This window comes from Eleutherodactylus coqui, chromosome 5, assembly GCF_035609145.1.
Source record: "Eleutherodactylus coqui strain aEleCoq1 chromosome 5, aEleCoq1.hap1, whole genome shotgun sequence".
NCBI lineage: Eukaryota > Metazoa > Chordata > Amphibia > Anura > Eleutherodactylidae > Eleutherodactylus > Eleutherodactylus coqui.
Window position 1 is genome coordinate 67,232,712 of NC_089841.1, and position 22,596 is coordinate 67,255,307.

The window sequence follows — 22,596 nt, forward strand, 5'->3', positions numbered from 1 at the left end:
GTAAGCCGCAACCAAGTCACGGCTAAATTCGTGTTTTCTCGCCCATTCACACAGTCGGCTGCGGTGTATTTACGCCGCTGCCCGGAATTCTTTTGGTCGGGAGAAATCATTCTACGGGTTCAATAGAGCCAGCTGACATGTTCTAGCGGTGCTAGTCGCTGCTACACTCCCCCCACCCACCCCTTTGCCGGCAGTTCGCATAGAAGCCTATGGGAGCTGCCAGCTGATTGCGGCAGAAAGATAGGGCAAGACCTATCTTTTCCGGCCGTGTCAAAACTTGGGCTGGCGTATTTGGCGTCTGGGTATTTTTACGTGGCTAATAATCAGTCGTGATTTTGTATCGTGGCTAAATCAGCCACGTAAAAAAAAAAGCATGTGTGAGTAAGGTCTAAGATGGATAGCAGGATTTAAGGAGGGTAACGACTCATGCTGCTCATAGAACTCTTTGGAGTGGAAACGGGAAGGAGAAATTTACAAGTGCCAGCCACTACAGAGGTCGGAGCAGAGAATTACGCTCCATATCTGTGTGTCACAGCGCTGTCAGCGGGCGCACAATCAGATGATCGGTCGGGGTCTCAAGCGAAGGACCCCAGCTGATCAACTACTGATGACCTATCATGAGAATAGGTAATATTTCCCTGGAAAACCACTTACAGGGTATGTTTATATATAATGGGAAAATTTAGCAGCATTTCTACATCCAAAAAGGGGGTGAGATCTGCACCACCGGCTCCGGATCAGCATATCCACAGCCAATTTCAGACTTCCGAAGTCCTCGCGCCGTCAGCGCTCCCCAATGGTGAGGCTTTTGACTCCGTGTTAATTGTGGAAATACTGCAGAGTTTTCTGCTGCAGAAGTTACGCTGCATTTCCGCTACGTTGTGAGGCGAATCTTCAAACTTTCCAGTTATGAAAGGTGTTTGTGTCGCATTAACGCACAACTGTTTGCGTGTTTAAGTCGGGCTACCATTACCTTTCTATCCTGTCCTCCGTTTCTGATGTTTCTCCCATCACTATTTTCCATGATGGCTGCCGCATCCCTGCTGACCTGCAGCTGGAAACTACATGTATCACCATTTCCCACTCTGTACTTCCTTCCTGTGTTACACCCCCCCCTCCCCCCCACAAAGCACTGCCCTGTTATTGGTCAGCAATCTGGTCCTAAGAGCTGAATACAAAATAAAAGCTGGCCCAGGTAGTTCTTACTGAGCAAGCCAAACCAATAGCATTGGAATGTCTACAGGACGTATCCAGGGGCAACCTGGGAATAATTTATGCCTGCATTGAATTATGGTTCAATCGTTGTTTACACTCCACAGTTGTTCATTTTCTCTCACCTAAACATTTTTTTTTTAAATGATCATTGTTCCGTGTAAAAGGGCCTTAAGAGATAGAACCTCTTAAGAAGAAAGCTGGTGAAAATACTATATACAAGTCCTATAATGGTATTCCTCAAGTTCACAGGACCGCTTATTCTGAAGTGTCACCAGAAAAGAGTAGGTCCGCTCTAACCATTATAAAGGCTCTTGTGCATGGAGCCAAGGGCGGTACAAGCTCAGTCAGACTCCATGGCAGAGGTATGGCTTCCAGAGAGCACCTTCGTACAAAGACTCCAAGGGAATATTATGTTGCCATACAGAAACAGAGGCACGTGGACATACAGCAGAGGGCTCAGGTTCCTCCACGGCTGCCCTATTAATGCCCCATATCAAAGAGGCCTGTAAGGGGACCACAAGCACAAGCCCCACTGGACTGCCCATGCAGCCAGCCCCGTAGACTTTATCCTATCATAGGACCGCTTTAAAGGGATTGTCTCAAGAAGCCAAGCCCTCGTTAGGCCATTCTGGAGATTCACACAGGATGGTTACACTATAGCTCTTGGCTTGGAAACAAGAAGCTATATTCTGTAACGCCCTGTAGTTTCCTTGCACACCAAAACCACTTGCAAGAATTAAAGCCGTCACACTCCGGTGGAGCTAAAGAGCGACTTGGGCTGTAGTACTTGCAAGACGGTGAAGGAGGTTTTACTAGAGGCCTTCCTTCTTGTAAAGATTAACTCTAGTGTTGCTGGTGGAGTTAGAGGAGGCCCAGGACATAAATGCTTTGTTCATACGGCCGTCGTTCGTGTCCCCCTATTCTTGGGCCTCGTTTACCCAGGCAGTACAGGGGGTATAAATACACTTCATGGCATATGGGATTGTAGCTCCTCAAATAGGCAGGAATATCCCCCTCCCCTTCCTGGAAGGCCGAAATCTGAGTGTGGGTTTCATAAGTGACTGTTCACATATGTTTAAAGGGAAAGAGTCCTTCTCCTCCTCGCTGCTCGGCTCTATTTTCTCCTCTAAAGCAGCTGCTATTTCCCCAGCCAGGCTGACCTCAATCCCAGACGGCGACCCCCAGCCGCTCCGTAGGAGGGCACATTAACGCACAATACGCCACTTAAGTGCAGGTTAATTCATCATCAGTAACGGCGGTGGGCAACAGACCCCAGGGGTGCGGGGGCCACAGAGCTTAGGCTCCCTGCAATACCCTTTGTTTGGGTTTGCTGCAGTAGACATACGTCCTCCTGCAACATGAGCCCAACTCTAGTAATGCCGGATGCAATGCAAGCATTAGACGTGTATACCGAGTGCTGGCTGGATCCAAAGATGCCCATAGATGCTAAGGCCAACTTCACACAGGCATGTCTGTGTAGGCACGATATAGAGAATACACAAACTCTTTAATTTCAATCTGTTCGTTCACATGCTTTTTTCTGCACATTTTGGTCATGCAAAAAAAATACAAATAAATACAAAAAACACACAGCGCGCTTCATTTTCCTGTACATTGGCCACCAAAGGTCCCCATAGAAGTCAATAAGTATGCATGTGAAATAGGAGATGTGTGAAACACTGCGGAACTGACAGGGAAAAGAAGAAACCCTTAACTCAGTAGATTAAATAGCCATTTCTGTGCTTTTTTTGGTATGCGCAAATGCACAGTACAGTAAAATACGCAGATGTGCGCGCCAGAGAGCAACGGTCGTTTTGCAAAATGCGCCATTCAAGCGCGTACAAATACACATGTGCCCGTGTGAAGCTGGTCTGAGACCTCATGCAGAAGGCGTATTTTTTTGCCCCTATAAAGGGTGACTGCCCACTAGCATTTTTTTTTTCTGCTGCGAATTCGCTGCGTTCCTTTTTCCAATTGTCAATGGGACTTTCTAATATTAAAAACGCGACGCGTCTTGCATTTTTAACATTAGAAAGTCCCATTGACAATTGTAAAAAGGAACGCAGCGGATTCGCAGCAGAAAAAAAAAATAAAAAATCGCTAGTGGGTAGGCACCCTTACTTGCTAAATTTTTTCAAGGCTTTTTTTTTTTTTACACTTACATAAAAAAAAATAGAAATTGCAGCATGTCCTATTCTTGTCCACATCATGGACCAAAGTAAGCCATTAAAGTCTATGGGACCATATAAAAGCGCAGTGAATATGCAGTTACATACATATTTACATTTATTTTATTTTTTTTAACACTATTGTCAGAGACAGTAGGAAAAAATAAAAAAGTGATATTAATTGGGCCTCCTTGCATTTTTCTTCTACTTCTACCTAATGTGTACGGTCCCCTTTGTGTGCACATAGGGGGATTATAGACCTATATACGAAGGCGAAAATCATTGCAATTTGAAAGCATGAAAATATATATTTATGTTCAACTCCAAACCCGACTGATCAGCTGTTTGGGCGCCACAACACATTGTATGGAGCAGAGGCCAATAGCTTAACTCATTGGTGGCCGGCGCTGGTAACTGCAGGCACAGCTTACTGACTTTAATGGGAGCTGTGCCAGTGTGGCCCACTGCATAGGGGTCAGAGCAATCTGCGTTGTGGCGCCGATAGAGGGCGTCTGAACAGCAGACCACCTATCCCAAGGTAGGTCATCTATAAAATTTGCCCTCTTTAAGGTGCTTTTACAACAGCCGAATTCTGGGCCCGATGTAGTGAATAATACACATGTTGATCAGAGGTCATTGAATTTTGTATTACAGGGTCCAAGAATAGTCTTATGCAAAAAAAAGGACAGTAATTATGATCCCCATAAGCTGGTTGTACGGCGGCACGTTCACACGGGCACAGCTAATCAGAGAGCATCTTTATTCTTCGTTGACAGTTTATCGGGGCGTGCAAGAAGGCCTATAGTATTGGGGGAAAGGAATAGGTCATGATCTGATGCTCCTAGGGGTCCTCAGACATATCCAGGTCACCAAGAGCCGCAGGGCTCCTTCACACTGGTGATTGCCATATCATTTCTTCTGTAGTGTGATATTTTAATATTAGTCTATTTAATAAAATGTAGAAGTTCTTTTTATTGAGGCTTTTGTGTGTCGCCATTTTTTGTCTATTCATTAGGCCGCCTGCATACGGGAGGAAATCCCGCGGCGGTATTTCCGCCACTGAAAGCCTGCATAGGAGTGCATTACAATACGCACTCCTATGCAGATGGCCGCGGTTTGGCGTGCGAAATGTCGCGCAGCAAACAAACTGCACCATGTCCTATTTCTGTGTGGGGCTCGCACAGAAACGTCACTCACCCGGCCGCCGGCTCCGGTCTGCGCCGGCTGCTGGCACATGAAAGAGCCGGGGCCGCCAGGCACGGGCGAGTATGCACTCGCCGCCGGATCCGACTCGCTCGTCTGCAGGCGGCCTTAGAGCGTGTTGATTGTTGTGATACATGCAACTTTGATTCATTCTACTTAATTTTCTGGGGGAAAACTAAACAAAAAACAGAAGCCCTCATACAGATCCCAAAACTCAGTTGAGGGTCTCAGAATATGGCTCCACATAGCAAGCTATTTTTTACTTTTATTTGGTAGAAAATACGAGAAACCTAAAACTTTTTTGGAAATCTTGTGAGCGTACGGACCCACAGCATAAAGGTATAGAGGATGTGCCAGGATTAATGGCTCCTGCCCACGCACGGATATTTGCTGTGGAATCTGCGGCAAATAGTGCCCATACCATGCTATGGGAAAAACAATTCTTTCTGCACACTTATGGAAACCAACTGCGGTTTCCGTAAGCAGAGGTGAAGTCGCAGCACGCTCCATTTTTGTATGGATTTAACTGTTGAAGTCAATGGAAGCCATCCGATCTGCAATCACATCGCCTAGCGATGACACGGGAAAAGCTGGAGTTTAAAAAAAAATATCTCTACTGTGCATGTCCGACGGCTCACCGTGCGGGCCATCTGCAGTACAGATGAAAAATGAAGGTATCGGGTACATGCGGATGTCACTGGATTCCGCATGCAAAATCTGGCCCTGCTGTGTGCAGGCGGCCTAACACTTATACCCTATCCAGAGGGAGGGGCATAAGTAGAAGATCGTTAAGAGTCTAAACACTGGGACCCCCACTGATGCTCAGAACAAGGGTCCGCACACGAAGGGAACGGTAGTCAAGCATTTCAATGGCACTGCCAGCGATAGCCGGGTACCAGCAGATGTGCAGTCTAAGGCCAGGCGCGCACACAGCGTTGGTAAAATACTGCGTTTCAAACGCAGAGTTTTACCGCGATTGTGATCATTTTCGAACGCAGGTTACTGTATACAACAGAGCTTAACACCCTCCACTCCAGGTATTGCAGTGGGGTGCATTAAACTCAAAAATAGAGCCAACCTACTTAAAAATCTGCGAGGCCCCATTGAAATCAATGGGAGTGTTGTGCCGCGGTACAAAAAGCGCCAGTGTGCCGGCGCCCTTAGGCCACTTTCAGATGAGCATCCCTATTTGGCCCATGTTTTGCTGACCACAACAGATGAAAACCTACAAATCTGTAGTGGCCCATTTTTCACAGCAGTCTTTTGAGAAAGAAGGAGTTACTAAAAAAATCTGCCCATTATGATCTATAAGATGGATGCATTGGTGTTTTATCTGCACTTGCTTCAGTATTCGGTTAGTTGTATTCTTTTTTCCTATTGGGCAAACCCAAACCCGTCCCAAGTAGTCACCCCATCAGTCACACTGCAGTTTGCAGCAACTCCCCCCCAAACAAACCCGCAATCGGGGGGCACTGCATGACACGTCCAAACTGCGATCCTAGCAGATGTTTTTGTGCATGTGAACTGCCGAGGTCAGCGATATTACATCTGTTACTGAGTTGCTACTGTGTGATGCCATCGCCATGGCCTAGCCCATACAAAGCACCCTTCTGACAGCAAGTTACATTTTATCTGGCCTATTCAGAAGTCCTATCCTAATGTCAAGGAACCCCATTTAATGACCACTGTGTGTCTAAAATGAAAGAGGAAGGCTCCATTGCAAAGCAGGGACCAGAAGGAGCAGAAGACAGCGCCATCCTTGTAGGATCTGTCCTTCACAAAACTATACCCTTCACTCCAGGGGCTGTTTGCTGAGCCACATAGTCATGGGGTGCCAACCTCTGCCAGCATAGACAGACTGGCATAAAGCCTCAAGGTGCTTCCTGTTGGGTGCAGATGCCCGACAAGTCGTCCCAGCAATAACCATTTACACAGGAACGATTTCTGCTCTGTGTATGGGGGTGGAGTGGATCAAGATTCGTTCCTGCCAAGCTCCATTCACAGTAAGCAGGCAGTCATTCAAAAGGGACCGACTGCCTGTTTACTCGGACCGATCCGCCGTTCAGTCAGTGCATACATTTACACTGAATGGAAAAGCACATGAGGGCCGTTCACAACTGGTCCCGGATTCCCGTATGACTTCTGTGTCCTGTTTTGGGGGCAGAGAAAATTATTTCAAGCAGAATTAAGTATTTCAATGTGTTTTCAGTTGGATTCTGTAACAGTACAAACCGCACGCAGCCTGCAGCGCTACCCGCTGTCAAAAGAATATTACACCAGAACGGAACCGAACTGAAAGCAATGGGGAGAAAAACTAAAGACTTCATTCTGTTTGTACAACATTTTTCTGCTCCGTAAACAGAAGAGAAAGGCAGAATTCAGATGGAAATCCCCAAACAGATGTGACCGAGCCGCAAGCTGGAGAGCTGGCCTATGGCTCACAGATGTCATAGGACACAATACGGAAACCCCATGCACATACGGCCATGCTCACACAACAGTGCTGGGGCAGAAAGGGAGATTTAGGCTAAGATGTGCACTTCTATCTACTGCAGCAGTCAGCAATGTCCTCCCCACCGCAGGCTCCGTCCAGAGCCCCCAGGGCCGATCCAGAGCCCCCAGGGCCGATCCAGAGCCCCCAGGGCCGATCCAGCACAGCAGGAGACGCTATTTAGTCTGCAAATATACCCGAAGGCAAGACAGAAGCCGGTGGACCCCGATATAGTTAGGGAAGGGGGTCAACCTGGTGGTGTTTATTTCTACTTTAGCACAGATTCAGTTTTCCTGCTCCCATGAGTGAACAGTAAAGCAGAAATCCAAATGCCAGTGTGAACGGAGCCTTGATAGGGCAGCAAAAGTTCACTTTAGAAGAAGTCTTTAAGTGACCCTCCGGACCTGGAGAAACAAAGATGGCCGAACTGCCAGCCTGCCGCACACTGCGTAGGCTCGTTCACAGAGGCGTATTAGCACTATTCCAATGGCTGAGTTAACATGGGCATATTTGTTTTTCACGTGATGTATAACTACATGAAAAAAAACACACCGAATATCTTACTTTGGTTTGTATTACACACTGCAATCAATACCCAGATCACCTGCGTATACACAGCACATCAATGGGGCCGTCGGCGTTGTTTGCTTGCAAAAATATGCAGTCTATTTTCGCAGATGAAAACACGCAGGAGCGAGTGAAATCTATGGGCTTACAGCCGTGTGAACGAGCCCTACGGCATGACACGCTGCTCTGACTGACCAGCACCGCTCACATGGGCAGCACCAGTCAATCACTAATGCATACCAGTGCACAGCAGGTAGTCAGAGAAGCTGGTGCGGCCATCTTTGTTTCTCCAGGCCCAGACAGTTGCTTTAATTGCAAAATTTGGGGGAAAAAATTACAAAGCTGCATATGTGCCCTGATATCAGCAGTTAACCTCTTGTTTGGTTACTGTGCTTGCAGCACGAGTTATGATTTTTGGCAAGTGACCTGAAGCATATGGTCTCTTCCTGGATGGCATATGGGATATGGGATATGGGACAAGATGAGCCACATATGGGCCCCAGAGCCGTGAATAGCAAGTTTAAGGCTGCTCTCACACATGCGTTCACGAAACGCTGCGCTGGAAGTTAGCGCATTTTACTGCGATTTCAAACAACGTTTTTACTCATCACAATGATGGGGTGCACGTGTTAATGAGGGGTGTTAAAAAATGCACAAAAACAGAACAGACAGTGCTCGAAAAATGCCATGTTCAAGGGCAGGTCTGCGAGGCTCCATTGAAATCAATGGGAGCGTTGTACAGTGATTAGCGCAGCGTTCACAATACTGCACGAATCGCGGTAACAAGCTTCCGGTGTGAGAGCGGCCTAAAGGCAAGTTTGCTGCAGAGTAACTGTAGTGGACATTCTGCAGCCGAAGGTTTGCATCAAGACCTACACCATTCGGTGCGGATTCGGAGGGAGAAGAGCTGGAGTCCACGGTGTAAACAGTCCTAGGCTTTAGATGCTGCCGGTTTAAATTCTGCGCCTTATGGCATTTTCTTAACGGGTTTTGCTCAAATTTTTTTTACTGCAGCGTGCGGACAAGACAGTGAAAACCTCATTGACTTGGCTGTTCCTGTGAATTTTCGGTGCGGCGTGTCTGTATTGGATAATTCACGCAAATCCACCCCGAGTGAACATTGCCTAAAGATGGTTTCACACCATTTTTGGTGGTGCTCCATGCTCTTTATTTACTCTTCTGCAGGGATGATGTAGGGAGCACCCATGTGAGCGCTGCAGCCAATCCCTGGCCCCCGTTGTGATGCCACGAGACCACGGAGGCCATTAGTTTGTTGCAGCAGTCATTGTTGTGTACAAGGATGTCATCTCATCGCTGCTGTAAAGTAAACAGAGGCTGGCGGCCCATTAAACAGGAAAACTTTAATTTTTTTCAGTTTTCTGTTTTAGAATATACTCTGGGGTTGGGATAAGTTTTTACATTCCAGGACGACCCATGTAACTTCAAAGGTCACGGTGCACCAAATAAGGGGTCAGCCGCCTCCACAGGGGCAGGGCAGGGGACGATCAAGTTCACCACAATGGGATGAGAAAAATGGGAGTTTTTGTGTAAGCACCTTTACCTATTAGAGTAAGGGCTCGCTCACATGCACGTATACCACCCGCGTACGACAGTGCTAAAAGCCCATTGGTTTCTACTGGGCCAATCACACTGGCATTTTTGAACCCACAGGTGGAAAAAATAAAAGCGCTCCGTGTCCTATTTTGGTGGTATATAGGCATAGGGGGTTCAACTTCCGCAGTAAAAACACATGCATGGGTGTATTTGCTGTGTAAGGCGTATTTTACCTGCATGAAAAATATTTGGGACACATGTCCGTCTATGTAAAGCCACTTACACATCGCAGTACAATGCTCCCATTGATTTCAATGGGGCATTGCAGACATGCGCTCAAACGCAATTTTCGAGCACTGTCTGCTCTGTTTTGCCACAATTAATGCACCTCATCACCCATCAGAATAACGGGCTCCACTTAGACCCGCTGCCGGAGGCGTAACCTGTGCCTGCAAACGGCGGTGAAATAGCGGCAAAACGCCTCGATCGACAGTGGCTCTAGGCTTCTTTTACACTTCCGTTTTCATGGCGGCTTCATCTCTGGTTTTGGACTCTTCTACAAAAAAGTGAATATGGACAGAACCGAGGCAGAACCGTAGGGTTTAATAGGTGTGACTGAGACCTCTTTGTTCTCCGTGTCACATAGACTGACAGGAATGGAAGCTTTCTGCCTGTGCAGACAAGTGTTCCTTCTACACTGCCAGGAAAGAGGGCTAATCAATGTTCTTACAAGTCAGTTGGCGCTCATTAAAGGGGTATTCCAGGGATTTAAATCTCTTACCGGAACGCGCAGAGTTGGACCCACCACTTTGAGGTGCATTCCGACAAGGGATCACATGGTATTGCGGCCTCCATTGTCGGTGACATCATAGGACAGTCTGTTGCTCATTAAAAAAATTTAGGCAAGGCCATCTTTAAATCACTGCATCGGAGTCACCCATTACGTCTGTGAATGGAGGCGGCGATACCGCGTGACCTCGTCAAAACGCAACTGGCGGGCGCGACTGAGCGTTCTGGTAAGAAATTCATATCGCCAGATAACCCTTGTTAAGACAGGTCATCAGTAGCTGATTGGCGGGAACTGCTGTCAGTGCAGCGGGTCGGACGTCTCTGGCGGTCAGGGTCAGAAATGTAATAGCCAGCTTTACTCCTATTGACATCAATGGAAGTGATGCCTCATATTACACTTCCACCTCATCATTGCGGCCAGAAGTGTAATAAGAGGCATTACTACCTTTGATTTTAATGGGAGTGAAGTCAGCCATTATGTTTCCGGCCCTGATCATCGACAGCAGACCAAAAAGCCAGCTGATTGGTGGGGATCCCTAGTAGCAAACCCCCATGGACCAACTATTGATGACCTATCCCGAGGACAAATTGATCTAGAAACTACACAAAGCAGCCATGTACACAAACAGGCCCAAAAAGTTCATAGCGAAGTTCCTCTTAAGGGGAACCTGCCCTGTTATACATGGTGCCAGGATAATGGCGTAGAGCAGGAGGACCTGAGCAGACCGATATACAGCTTCATGGGAAGAGATTCAGTAGAGTTCTTTTCATTTTTATACCTGCAATTCTGGGCTTAGGAGTCCAGTGGGCGAGCACTCCGTATTTCCATGAGCCCCATTGAAATGAATGGAGCGCCAACACTCTATTCCGTGTGATATCACCGTGGGTTTGAGAAGTGTCCCTGCAGCGATAAGAACAGGGGAACACGGGACCCCCGTTCTCAGAAGCACCTCCTATCCTGTGGATAGCAGATAACTATATGAACCCGTCATCAGTTCTAGAGCAGCCCTGCGTACTGATAATGTGCATTTTTTAAAGGGAATCTGCACCAACTTTTAGACCTACAAGCTAAACCTTTGGGCAGAAATGTAAGCCACTGAGTGCAGGGATTATATACTTACCTCCTCCATTGTTACCCTGGTGTCACAGCTGAAAGCTGCCACTCCATGCCCAAGCAGTCTACCCAGTCCAATTGTATAATGGGGGACCTAACAGCAACGCTCAATGCACTGACGGGTGCGTTCCAGCGCTCACACCTGGGGAGGTAAGTATACGACCTACATCCCCGGACTCAGCAGGTCTCCTGTTTTCAGCCCATAAGCTTAGCTCATAGGACTAAGAGAAGGTTACATTCATCTTTTGTTAAGTTCTGTTATTGGACTTCCTGGGCAAGGCATACCTTAAAAACGAATGCAGGTAAATTACCAGCGAGTGGTCCGATGGGTGGGCTGGACAGATCATCTGTGTGCCGCCCCTTTCTGCTACAGTGACATGAGATGTCATCTCAGCGACCGCTGTCACACAGGAGCGCTCTGGCCAGGCCTACAGTTTAGCTGACCCTTTCGCAGGCAGATTTAGTAGACTCAAGTGCACAGTTGCCACACTGATAGATCTCCATGCCCCAGGGGCACAAAGGGGCAGTGCGGGGGAAGGTTCGCAAGGCTGAAAAAACAGTCAGGCCAGCCCAAACATTGGACGGCCCAGCTGCAATTTACATACGACACAGGAAAAGTTAAAACCTTCATTTTTAAAGGTCCACTTTGCCCAATTTTTTAAAAAAGTGCATTACATCATTGTAGGGGGTATAAGTGGGTATTCCCAATCTCTGCTTTCCATGGCTGAAATGCGAAGACCTGGAAGCTCTGTTCTGCCACATGTGGGAAGCAGCCAGGTGCTCAGCGCTGCGCTCTCTCCGCAGCCCCCATTGAAGTGAATGTAGTTACACGATTTTCGTAGCCCCCATTCACTTTTATGGGGTCGGAGCAGAAGAGGGGATACCTTGCTGATCCTGATCTCACTGCAGAGACCCCCGTCGATCTCAAGAACAGGGGTTCTGTGTCCTGTCCCCCTGTTAAGCTTACTACACTCCCCACAACGGGGAGAAGACTGAATGGCGCAATGATTCCCCCAGTACATCGGCGCTTCATTCACCTTCAACTGGAGCACCGAGACATCCGAGTATTTCATCAGCCCCATTGAAACGAGTGAAGCGCAGACCGCGCACGTGGGGTCATCACTGCAAGGGGAGAAGCGACCCCCACAGTGACAGGAGAGCGAGGCACAGGGGTCCCCCCCACAGTGACAGGAGAGCGAGGCACAGGGGTCCCGTTCTCAAGACCAGCAAGTTATCCCCCAACATGATATCTAGTACAGTCCCGCGCTACAGAAAGAGCACAGCTCCCCCGCAGGCTCCGGACGGTAGCTATGGCAGTGGTTACGCATCTCGACTATTTAAATTGGAGTTGGAAATATCCCTTTAAGAGCTTCAGAACCGACAAAATCCCTTTGAGTGTTTAGTTTTCACAATTTGTACCGTGAAGCCGGGCAGCATCGCAGGACGAGGCCATAATGAGGGGTAAACAGGCTTTGTGTCCGCCTATATAAGGGCCCACAATACCTATAGGGCCCCTATAAGGTGCAGCAGACAATGCTCCCCTATATAAAGGCCGGTACTAGCAGGGAGGCCCCGGATGACGACTACACCCCGTGTAATATGTCCATAACGGCGGTAGTCGGGGCCCCCGCGGGGCGAGGGCCGGGCCCCGTGTACTGTAGGGGGGCTTCCCCCTCAGGCAGCCGGATTGCGGCACAATGCGGGGCTCCCCTCCCTCCGGCCCGGCGCCTCTCTTTGTCCAGTGACCGGGGAAATAGGCGGCGCCGCCATCAGCAGGCCGCAGACCACCCACCCCAATGCGGACCTCATGTACCGCGCTCCCCACCACTCCAGCCCGCGCCCGGTGCGACCCCCTCCGGCGGGAGAAGCCCGGGAGAGCGCGGAGTCGGTAACCTCAGCGCCCCCCTGGAGAGAAAACTGACAGTTAATCCCGTACACGACGCCCCCGGTTACTTGCCGTCCTCCTCCACCGCCGCCTCCTCCTACCTGCAGCACAATGCGCCTCACAAAGCAGCAGCAGCAACGGGCGCCGTCACCTGACTCCTCCCCTAGCGTCAGCCGGCTGCGCCGGCATCTTCCCGGCCGTGACGTCAGCCGTGTGCGACAACCGTCCGACAAAAACCGTGAGGTAAATGTGTTGAGGCTTCGTTAGTACTCACCGGGCCGTCTCAGCTCTCAGCCTCTGCTCGTCAACAACCGAAGCCGCACCCCCTTTTCCGTCTCTGTCTCGTTTGAGGGCAGAGGGAGGCGCGGCCTGATGACGTCAGAGGCTGCGCTGTGCTGGTTGCTAGGGGTGACTGTGCAGGGAGCCGGCCTGTGGCTGAGAGAGGAAGCTCAGTGGCTGCCTCCTCCCTTTGTGTCCCTGCTCAACACAATAACGTGCTCGGCCTCCAGCAGTGGGCTGTGGAACTAGAGGTTCCAGCATGCTCTGCCTCCTCTCTGGCTGATTGAGTGTGCTGGGACTTATAGTTCCTCAGGATGGTTGAATGTTTACATTTTTTTTTTAAATTTTGAGAATGTATTCGTAAGTGGTAGAATGGTATAATAATAATAATAAAATAATATTAGACCTGCGTATCCTTCGCTTTAGGCCAGGCTCACACAAATGCGTCAGATTTACGCAGCAGAAGACCTGCGATCGTTCGCGGAATGTCATTGCGGAAGATCGTGGATGCAAGCGCAGAAGAACGATCTCTCCCCTCCAGCCCGGCTTTTCTGTTTTCCTTGGTAGTTGCAAGCGTTTCCGCCATTCATGCACAGTGTTAATTGCGTAAGGGTGACGGAACACTCGCATCTATTGACTTCAATGGGGGCCATCCACGCTAAAAGACAGCATGATGGGATTTTTCTTCTGCTCCTAGAATACGCAATTCTCATCCGCTAATGTGAACGAAAAAGTAAAAATACATGCCTCTCAATGCGATCATGGTATCTGCCATCCCAATCTGCCCGTGTGAGCCCAGACTTATACACGCATCGTGGCGACATCATGTGATTAATAAATAATCGCTACGTGGCGCTCTGATGTCATCATGCAAGATGATGACAACTGGAGAGGCGCACGTAAGGCCTTGCTTAGGCTGTATTTACACCGGCCATTTTCACGTACGAGTTCTGCCCGATTGTGAAATGGATAGAACTCACACATCAAAACAACCATTCGTTTTTCAAGCATTTTACCATTAGAACCATATACGTTCTTCAGGCGCGTGGGAAGAGGTCGGCTTTTCATTGACCGCTATCGCAAGCGCCCAGTAAGTACAGCTCTATGCAATGGATTTTGATACGGATTCTGCAAATATTTCACACCAAACTCCATGACAAATCCTCCTCCCAGGAATTCCATGTTGCTGTTTATATGTTTGTGCGCGCGTTGACTTGAAATCCATGTTACAGCGCTTTTTCTTCCGGTATTTTGATCTGGATCTATGTCGGAGCCTCCCGCTAAAAGTTCTGACACCGATGTGCCCCTGGACGTACATTTATATCCTAGAGGTTATGGGTTGGTATAAAGAGGGATCAGGGGTCGATCCCGCTCCATACAATGCAGGTGCCGGCTGTTTCTTACAGCTGACAGCTGCTCACAACAGCTCCGATAAGCAATGCTACCTACCGGAGCTGTTAACCCTTTAAATTAAATTCTGACTGTGGCATATAAATAACTCAATCAATTTTCGGGGGTCCCACACTGCCCCCCACAATAAGATTGTGTGTTTTTGTGCGGTTACCATGGCAGTTGGGGGCCTTCTAATAGATTGCTTGTCAGATAGCTGTGTAATGGGAACGCCTTGCAAAAATGAGCCCTTGCACAACTATGTTGACGGAAAAATAAAAAAAGCTATGGCTGTCAGAAAATCATTTTAAAAGCTTAAATATTTGGTAAAAAAATACAAGTAGTACAGCAAAAAAAACAATACAAATTTGATATTGTTGTAATTATATCAAACCATAGAATAAAGTTATCATGTCATTTTTGTTGCAGTGTTTACTCTGTAGAAACAAGACCCTGCCAAAGATTGCAGAATTTTTTTTTTTTTCACTCCACTTAGAATTTGTTCACGTTTTTCAGTACATTAGCACCATTGAAATATACAACTCGTCTCGCAAAAAAACAAGCTATCATACAGCGATGTCGATGGATAAATAAAGGAGTTATCATTCTTTAAAAGAGGGAAGGAAAAAATGAAAAAGGAAAAAAAGTGCCATATACTTAAAGGGGTTGTCCCGCGCCGAAACGGGTTTAGGACATGCAGCGATTTTTGCTCATGTATATGACTCCATTCAAAAGGATGGGGCTCGTATTCGTGTGAGATTTGTGCGTCTCGCAAAACACAAATCTTGCGCGTGTTTCTCGGCTGTGTGAAACCAGTCTCAGGTGGGTGTTTTATGCGCAAAGGATCACAAGTGTTTCCCATTGACTTCAGTGGCAAAAATCACACAGCATGCAAGTGCCATGCGATGTTTTTAACCCCCTTAACACCAACAGGGCGTAGCTGTACATCCTGGCTGCGGGGTATTTAACGTAACAGGACATACACTTACGCCCTGTGGATAGCGCGAGATCAGAAGAGATTTCACGCCACCCGGCAGCAGGAGCCGGCTATCACCAATAGCCGAAGGCGGCTGTCACCAATAGCCAGGCCTCCCGCTGCAACAGCCGGGGTGCATCAGGACAGTGACTCCCGCTGTTAACCCCTTACATGCCGTGATCTATGTAGTTTGCGGCATTTAAAGGGCTCACAGAAGAAGCGCGCTCCCTCTGTGACATCATTGGACCCGCACAATGTAATCGCGGAGGCCCGACTGGTTGCTATGACAACAGGACGCCAGCTCCAGGCGTCCTGCTTTGCCATTGCCTATGATCGCTATTACAAGCAATAGGGAGAGAAGTTAAAAATAGTGTTAAAAAAAAAGTAAAAGAAAAACTTTTTTTGTGATTTTTTTTTTTCCCCATTAGTATAAAAAAATAAAATCCCACATATTTGATATCATTGTGTCCATAGCGACTCATACAACAAATTGAATACAGTTTTTATCCTGCACGGCAAAATGCGTAAAGAAAAAAACTGGGGCAAAATGCTTATTTTTTTCATTTTGCCTTCCAAAAAACGCAATAAAAGTGATTGTAAAAGCCGTATGTACCCATAAAAACTACAGCTCGTCACACAAAAAAACAGCCCTCACAGAGCTCCATCCATGGAGAAATACAAAAGTTATAGGACTTTGAAAGCAGCGATTTAGAAAAAAAAATAATCTCCAAAAAAAGGGTTTTTATTGCTGAAAAGTGGAAAAATCTGGGGAAAAATTTTGTGTCATTAATTTTGTGTCACCGCAAAAAAACGGTTTTGTGTCATTAATGCTGCATGATTAACGCTGTAAAACTCCCCTAAAAAACAAGGGCAGAGTTGACGTTTTCTCTCCCTGCTATCATAAAAAAATTACTAAACGTTTTACAACATAGTTTAATGTACCCAAAAATGGCACCAAAACTACAGTTCGCCACACAAGAAACAAGCCATTATACGGCCGCGTCGACTGAAAAATGAAAAAAGCTATGGCTTTTGAAAAGTGGAGATGAAAATCCCCCCAAAATTGTTGCGTCCTTCTGTCCAAAATAGGCTGTGTCCTGAAGGGGTTAAAGCTCCTATTGAAAACAATAAGCGAGGCGTTGTGAGTGAACGCCCAAAGATACTGGGAGATTGAATCCATTCAGAAGAATGGATTTCAAATTCACGCGCGCTCTGTGGGCATTGCTTGTGGGAAATAAGACTTATGGCGCAATCAGACGATCGTATATCGGCTGTGTTTTTACGCCCAGCCAATATACGGCGTCCCTCTCTGCAGGGTGAGGAAGCTAGAAGAGCCGGGAGCAGTGCTCAGAGCTCCCGCCTCCTCTTCACCCCCTCTCCGCCACTCGCCGCTGTTTGCAATGGGAGGGTTGGGATGGGGGCGGAACTATGCCTGTGAACTCAGCTCCGCCCCACCCCGCCCCCTCTCATTGCAAATAGTGGTGAGGGGCGGAGAGGGGGTGGAAGCTCAGTGCACTGCTCCCGACTCTTCCAGCTTCCTCCCCCTGCAGAGTGGGACGCCGTATATCGGCTGAGCGTGAAAACCCAGCCGATATAGGATTGTCTGAATGCACCCTTAACCAAGGTAATGACCGCTGATTTATATATACAGGAAGAATAGTTACATAATCAATGAAAAAAGTTCACTAGAATGACCCTTTGAAAGTTAAAAAAAAAAAAAAAATTATATAAAAATTTAGCCCCATAAGTGACCATACCCTTTAGTCACATGGTGAGATTCTTTCTACATGACAACAATATTCATTAATGGAGACACGTATAGGAGCTATAGATACATTTGTGAAGATAAATTAGGACAAAAAAGGCAGTATTGATATTAATAAATGTAATCTTTATGTTTACAATGGACTTTTTTTAATATTGCGATTTAATGCTAATATTAAAGTCCTGTTTGCCATCACGGTTGCTGGTGGAAGATAATACATTCTGTCTGTACTATAAGTTTCCATAAAGTTCTCATCCTCAGACCAGCTGGTTCAGCAGAGGTACACAGAGTCCAGCCATATGCAGTGGCAGTTTCTCCTATCTACTCAGTAAAGCACTTATGACTACAAAGTTTTTGTGGAAGTCATGTGAAAACCCAAAAATGAGCAATGGTGGAAAGGATTGGGTTGTCTTTCTGCTCCTACACATCTTGGGGCATGTGTTTTAAAAAAGTTGAATTTGTATACCGCCGGGCTCTCACAAGCGTGTGGGTGGTACCGCCGTGTTTTTTTGACTGCACATGACAGCATATCTCACACATGCTGTCACGCACAAGCTTCCTGGATTCATTTTTTTCTAAATCTCCGGCTCTGTTGCTTAGCAATGTTGAATATAATGTAATTGCGTATGTACAGCGTTTAGTACGCACTCATAGAGAATAGGGCTCTATCGCGCATAATACGCAGTAAAATAGAACACGCATCATTCTTTTATACCCACGTATTACACTCATACTAGTATTTTTTCATTGTGTAAAACAGCAAAAATCAATGCATTTGAATTGCCGCGATGTGCCGCGTATTATACACATGTAAAACACCAACTCAAATACGTTTGTGTGAGCCTAGCCTAAGATGGTACTGGTGCACCATGTCTCCATCAGAACTCTGGGTGGAGACATGGTTTGGCCGGCTTCAGTGACAGGAAACGCCCTGGTGATGCCCCCAGCTGTGGATTACCTGGCATAGCATTCTCTCCACAGCCTGCACCTGTCAGTTACTGGCCATACTAGCCCTAAGGGTGTCCGTGTGTCCCTTCCTCCCCATATGAGGTCTGTGCTCGTGCTGCACGCAGTAGGCTGAATCTTGTGGTGCGGTGCTCTGATCCCCCCCTCTGCTGCGTCCTGCGGCCCAAGAACGTCTTGTTGTGGCACAGAGGTCCTCTGCTCCCCCTCCACAAAGTCAACGTCCATAGCAGCTCGACAGCAGGTGTGGGGCGGCGGTGCGTGCCAGGGCTGAAGACTGACATGGCTGGGAGTCACCTCACCATCATAGTGCAGGAGGCACTGTCCTCCGCCACCTACCTGTCTGTCTGACGCTGTTGGTCCTTGTCTGCTGGCAGGACCATGATGATGTCATCCTCGTCCTCCGCAACCTGTCTGCCTGGCGTTGTGGGCTCTTCTTTGCTAGGCGCTTGAGAACTAGCTCTAGCAGCTACACTGAAGCGCTGCAGCCAATCCACTGTTGGGGGGGGGGGGGTGACCTGTCAGTAAGCTAGGAGCGCTGCAGCCAATCAACAGGTGGGTGCAGTCCCCTGTCAGTGAGCTAGGCCAACCCTTGTCTCCACTCAGATATCCAGTGGAGACAAGATGCACCAGTACCGCCTAAGACTACACAGGATACTGAATAAACAATCACATAAGGCAAAATCCAAATTTACTGTCATTTTGCTTTTTTCTTAGATACTTTGTAAATATGTTCCAGAAGCTAGAAGGTGGAACTACTACAGGCACCCACTTGTCCCAAATTATGCCATTGCTTTTAATAAGATTTTTTCCCCAGCTTCTATATTGTATATCGTTGTAAAGGTTGTATCACTGTCCTAAAATAGACTTCCACTTGTTTTGAACAGCAATGGAAAAACACTAGAAAAGACATACGAGATTACTCTTCTGGAAAGGGCAGCTGAAAATGCAAATTTTCAATTTTCTGATTTATTTACTCAAAACACCACACAGTGCTGTGTAAATTAGAAGATAAAGTCCAAATAAAGAATCCAGGCACATAGCATATGCAAGCAACATTGTCAGAAATGCTAGTTAAACATTTTATATTGTCTGGAAGGTTTCTGGATTCCCTTTGGACTTTTACTCTATATGGGCCGGTCCATACTCACAGTTTCAGGAATGTTTCATGTATGCGAGACATGAAAAACTGCGCATACATGAAAAACTACATAAATTTTAGGCATATGTTTACATTTTTAAAATCATATGTGTGGTATATGTTTTGATCTGTTTTCTTATAAGAAAAATGTACACGTTTTTCACTGTAATTTTTTTTTCTAATAAAGTTTTGTAATTCAAAACTTGGGAAAATTTCTGCCTGCATGAAGGAAGCTGGATGGACTCCATTATATTCTGTTGTAGTAATAATATAAATGTGTTTCTTATATCAGTCTAGGCAAACATATATATTATATTCATATATCCACCTTCATAGAAAATAGCTAGCAGTGAAATGGTTAACTGGTTCAATATTGTACACTGTGTGTGTTGCATTGTTGTGTGGTATTTCAAACACTCCTACACACAGTTGTCAAGACTTAACACGGTCTACAGATGTGTTTCTTATGAGAAAGACCTGCGATGCCCACCGCTCATAAGAGGGGTGCTGCTCCTTATCTCCTCCCTTGGATTCCTTGGTCCAGATTGGAATATTAATAAAGTCTATGCTACTTTGGTATATAGAAATTACATGCTAACATAGCGACATACACCTGGGGCGTAAACATATGTTAATCATTAGCGGGATTACATACTAGGCCAGTCACGAGTTGTTATGATGTTGGGAGGGGCATGCATGTAATTGGTGCGTCATATTCAGTATATTTGTATTGTGCTTCCTTTCAATAAACCAGAAGGATATGGGGGCTGATGGAGAGCATCTGTGAGTTCAAATACATATATTCATGCATGAAGCTTCTCATTATAACCAATCTGCAGCAAACCAGTGAAATCTTCTGGAATATGATTTATTCCCATAACAATTCCATACAGCACCATTTGGGTCCGGCCTACGCTGGAGGCAGTAATTCCATTTCTTTCTTTTGTTTGGCTCCTGGGATGGCACCAAATAATAAAATAACCAAGCTCCCTTATGGAGTCTTGACTCGGGAAAAAAGGAACATTTTTCATTTCTCCATACCAAAGGTGAAGGGAACCTGCCCAGGTGCCACCAGAATACATTGCACATCTGTATCTTCAGTCATCTACTCATCTGTATAAAATGAGTGCTGGTCCATAGATAGAGTCTCCCACTATCATATTTCTCATGCAGAGCTTTGCCTAAGCCTGGTGCTGCTTAGGACTAGGGCTGGATGATAAATGGAATTCATTTGCCGCTTTAGAGCCCTGAGATTCTGTTTTATATAGAATTGTAAAATTTGATTTTCATATTTAACCCTTTCCAATCCAATTTGTATCCTGGTTTTCCTAGGGAGCTTACTCTTTTTCTGCCATTATACAACAGCGCTATATGCTGGCTAAAGCCAGTACTGCATGAGGTGACACGTTGGATAGGCTCCGACAGCAGAGAGGCTGGCAATATACAGTAAGAGAACCCCGATGGACATCTTCCAACATCGGAGCTGTACAGCCTTAAATCATAATGTCTTAAGATGTCTGACAGTGGATTGGAAAGGGTTAAGAAAAGTGTGCTGCACCAAGCTAAATAATAATCTTTCTTTGTATAGTGCCAACTTATTCTGCAGCGCTTAAGAAACACAGGGGAGCTCAATCAGGACGTGGTGGGGTACAGGGGCAGGGAATGTACATGATAGGCATAATTAGATGGCGGCGGACTAAATTAGGAAAGTTGGTATGCTTCTTTGAAGAGGTTAATCTTTAGGGCTCTCCTGAAGTTCCATGCATCAGGCATTGTCCAGATACCTTGGGGTAGAGTGTTGCATAGGGCTGGTGGGCTGGTGCAGTTCAGGTGAAGTCCTGGAGGCAAGTGTGTGAGGTTCGTATTAGAGGGGCCTGTAGTCTGAGTGTGTTGACAGAGTGAAACGCACGCGATGGGTGATGCATGGACGGGGGGGGGGGGGGGGGGGGTGATGTACGATGGCGCGGCACCATAAAGAGCTCTGGGGGTGAGGGTGATGAGTATAAATTGAGTTCTGTAATGCATGGGCAGCCAATGCAGCGAATTGCATAGTGCAGAGGCATCTGAGGAATGGTTGGATAGGAAGAGGAGTCTAGCTGCTGCATTTAGTATGGATTGGAGCATTCCCATGGCAGACTCCACCCCCAGCAGCGTTAAAAAAAAAATAAAAAAAAATGGTATTGTCATAATCGTACCAGCCCAAGAAAAAAAAAATATCATGTCATTTATGCTACATGATTAACGCTGTAAACAACAAAATGGCAGAATGGATTTCTTCCCCAGCCCTCCCTAAAAAATATCAAAGTATTACAATTATATGTACTCAAAAAATGGTACCAATAAAAACCACAGTTAGCCACGCAAAAAAAACAAGCCCTCATATGGGCATGTCGGCAGAGAGAAAAAACGAATGGCTTTTGAAACGTGGAGATGGAAATCCTCAAAATATTGTCGCCTCCTTTATAGCCAAAATAAGTCATGTCCTTAAAGGGGTTGTCCCGCGAAAGCAAGTGGGGTTATACACTTCTGTATGGCCATATTAATGCACTTTGTAATATACATCGTGCATTAATTATGAGCCATACAGAAGTTATTCACTTACCTGTTCCGTTGCTGGCGTCCCCGTCTCCATGGCTCCGTCTAATTTCAGCGTCTAATCGCCCGATTAGACGCGCTTGCGCAGAAGGGTCTTTTCCCTTCTGGTCGTTCCGGGCACGAGCGGCGTTCTGGCTCTGCCCCCTTCTACACGTCATCGCGTAGCTCCGCCCCGTCACGTGTGCCGATTCCAGCCAATCAGGAGGATGGAATCAGCAATGGAACGCACAGAGTCCATGGTGCACCATGGGAGAAAACCGCGGTGCATCATTGGGAAAGGACCGACGGCCATCTTGAAAAGAAGAAAAGAAGATGCTGCGCGAACTGGGAAGGAGGTAAGCGATTTTTTTTAAAATTACAAACAGTATTGATTTTAACGGGGCAGAATGCGGGGGTAGGTTGAAAAAAAAAAAATTTGCATTTCGCCGCGGGACAACCCCTTTAAGGGTTTACCTCCTTAAGAACCAGGGTTTTTGGTCATAAAGGACCAGACACTTTTTAG

At 46.7% G+C, this 22,596-nt stretch overlaps 1 protein-coding gene across 11 annotated transcripts in view; it reads right to left on the reverse strand.

Annotated features, from left to right (window-relative positions):
- Positions 1-13,348, reverse strand: part of UBAP2 (ubiquitin associated protein 2) — a 55,348-nt gene extending 42,000 nt beyond the window's left edge. For 9 of the 11 annotated variants that reach the window (XM_066602654.1, XM_066602651.1, XM_066602658.1 and 6 more), the window contains exon 1: positions 13,088-13,214. The gene's annotated coding sequence lies outside the window, so the exon portion shown is untranslated. The other 2 variants (XM_066602649.1, XM_066602650.1) reach the window with 2 other exon arrangements.
- Between the last annotated feature and the right edge of the window lie 9,248 nt (positions 13,349-22,596).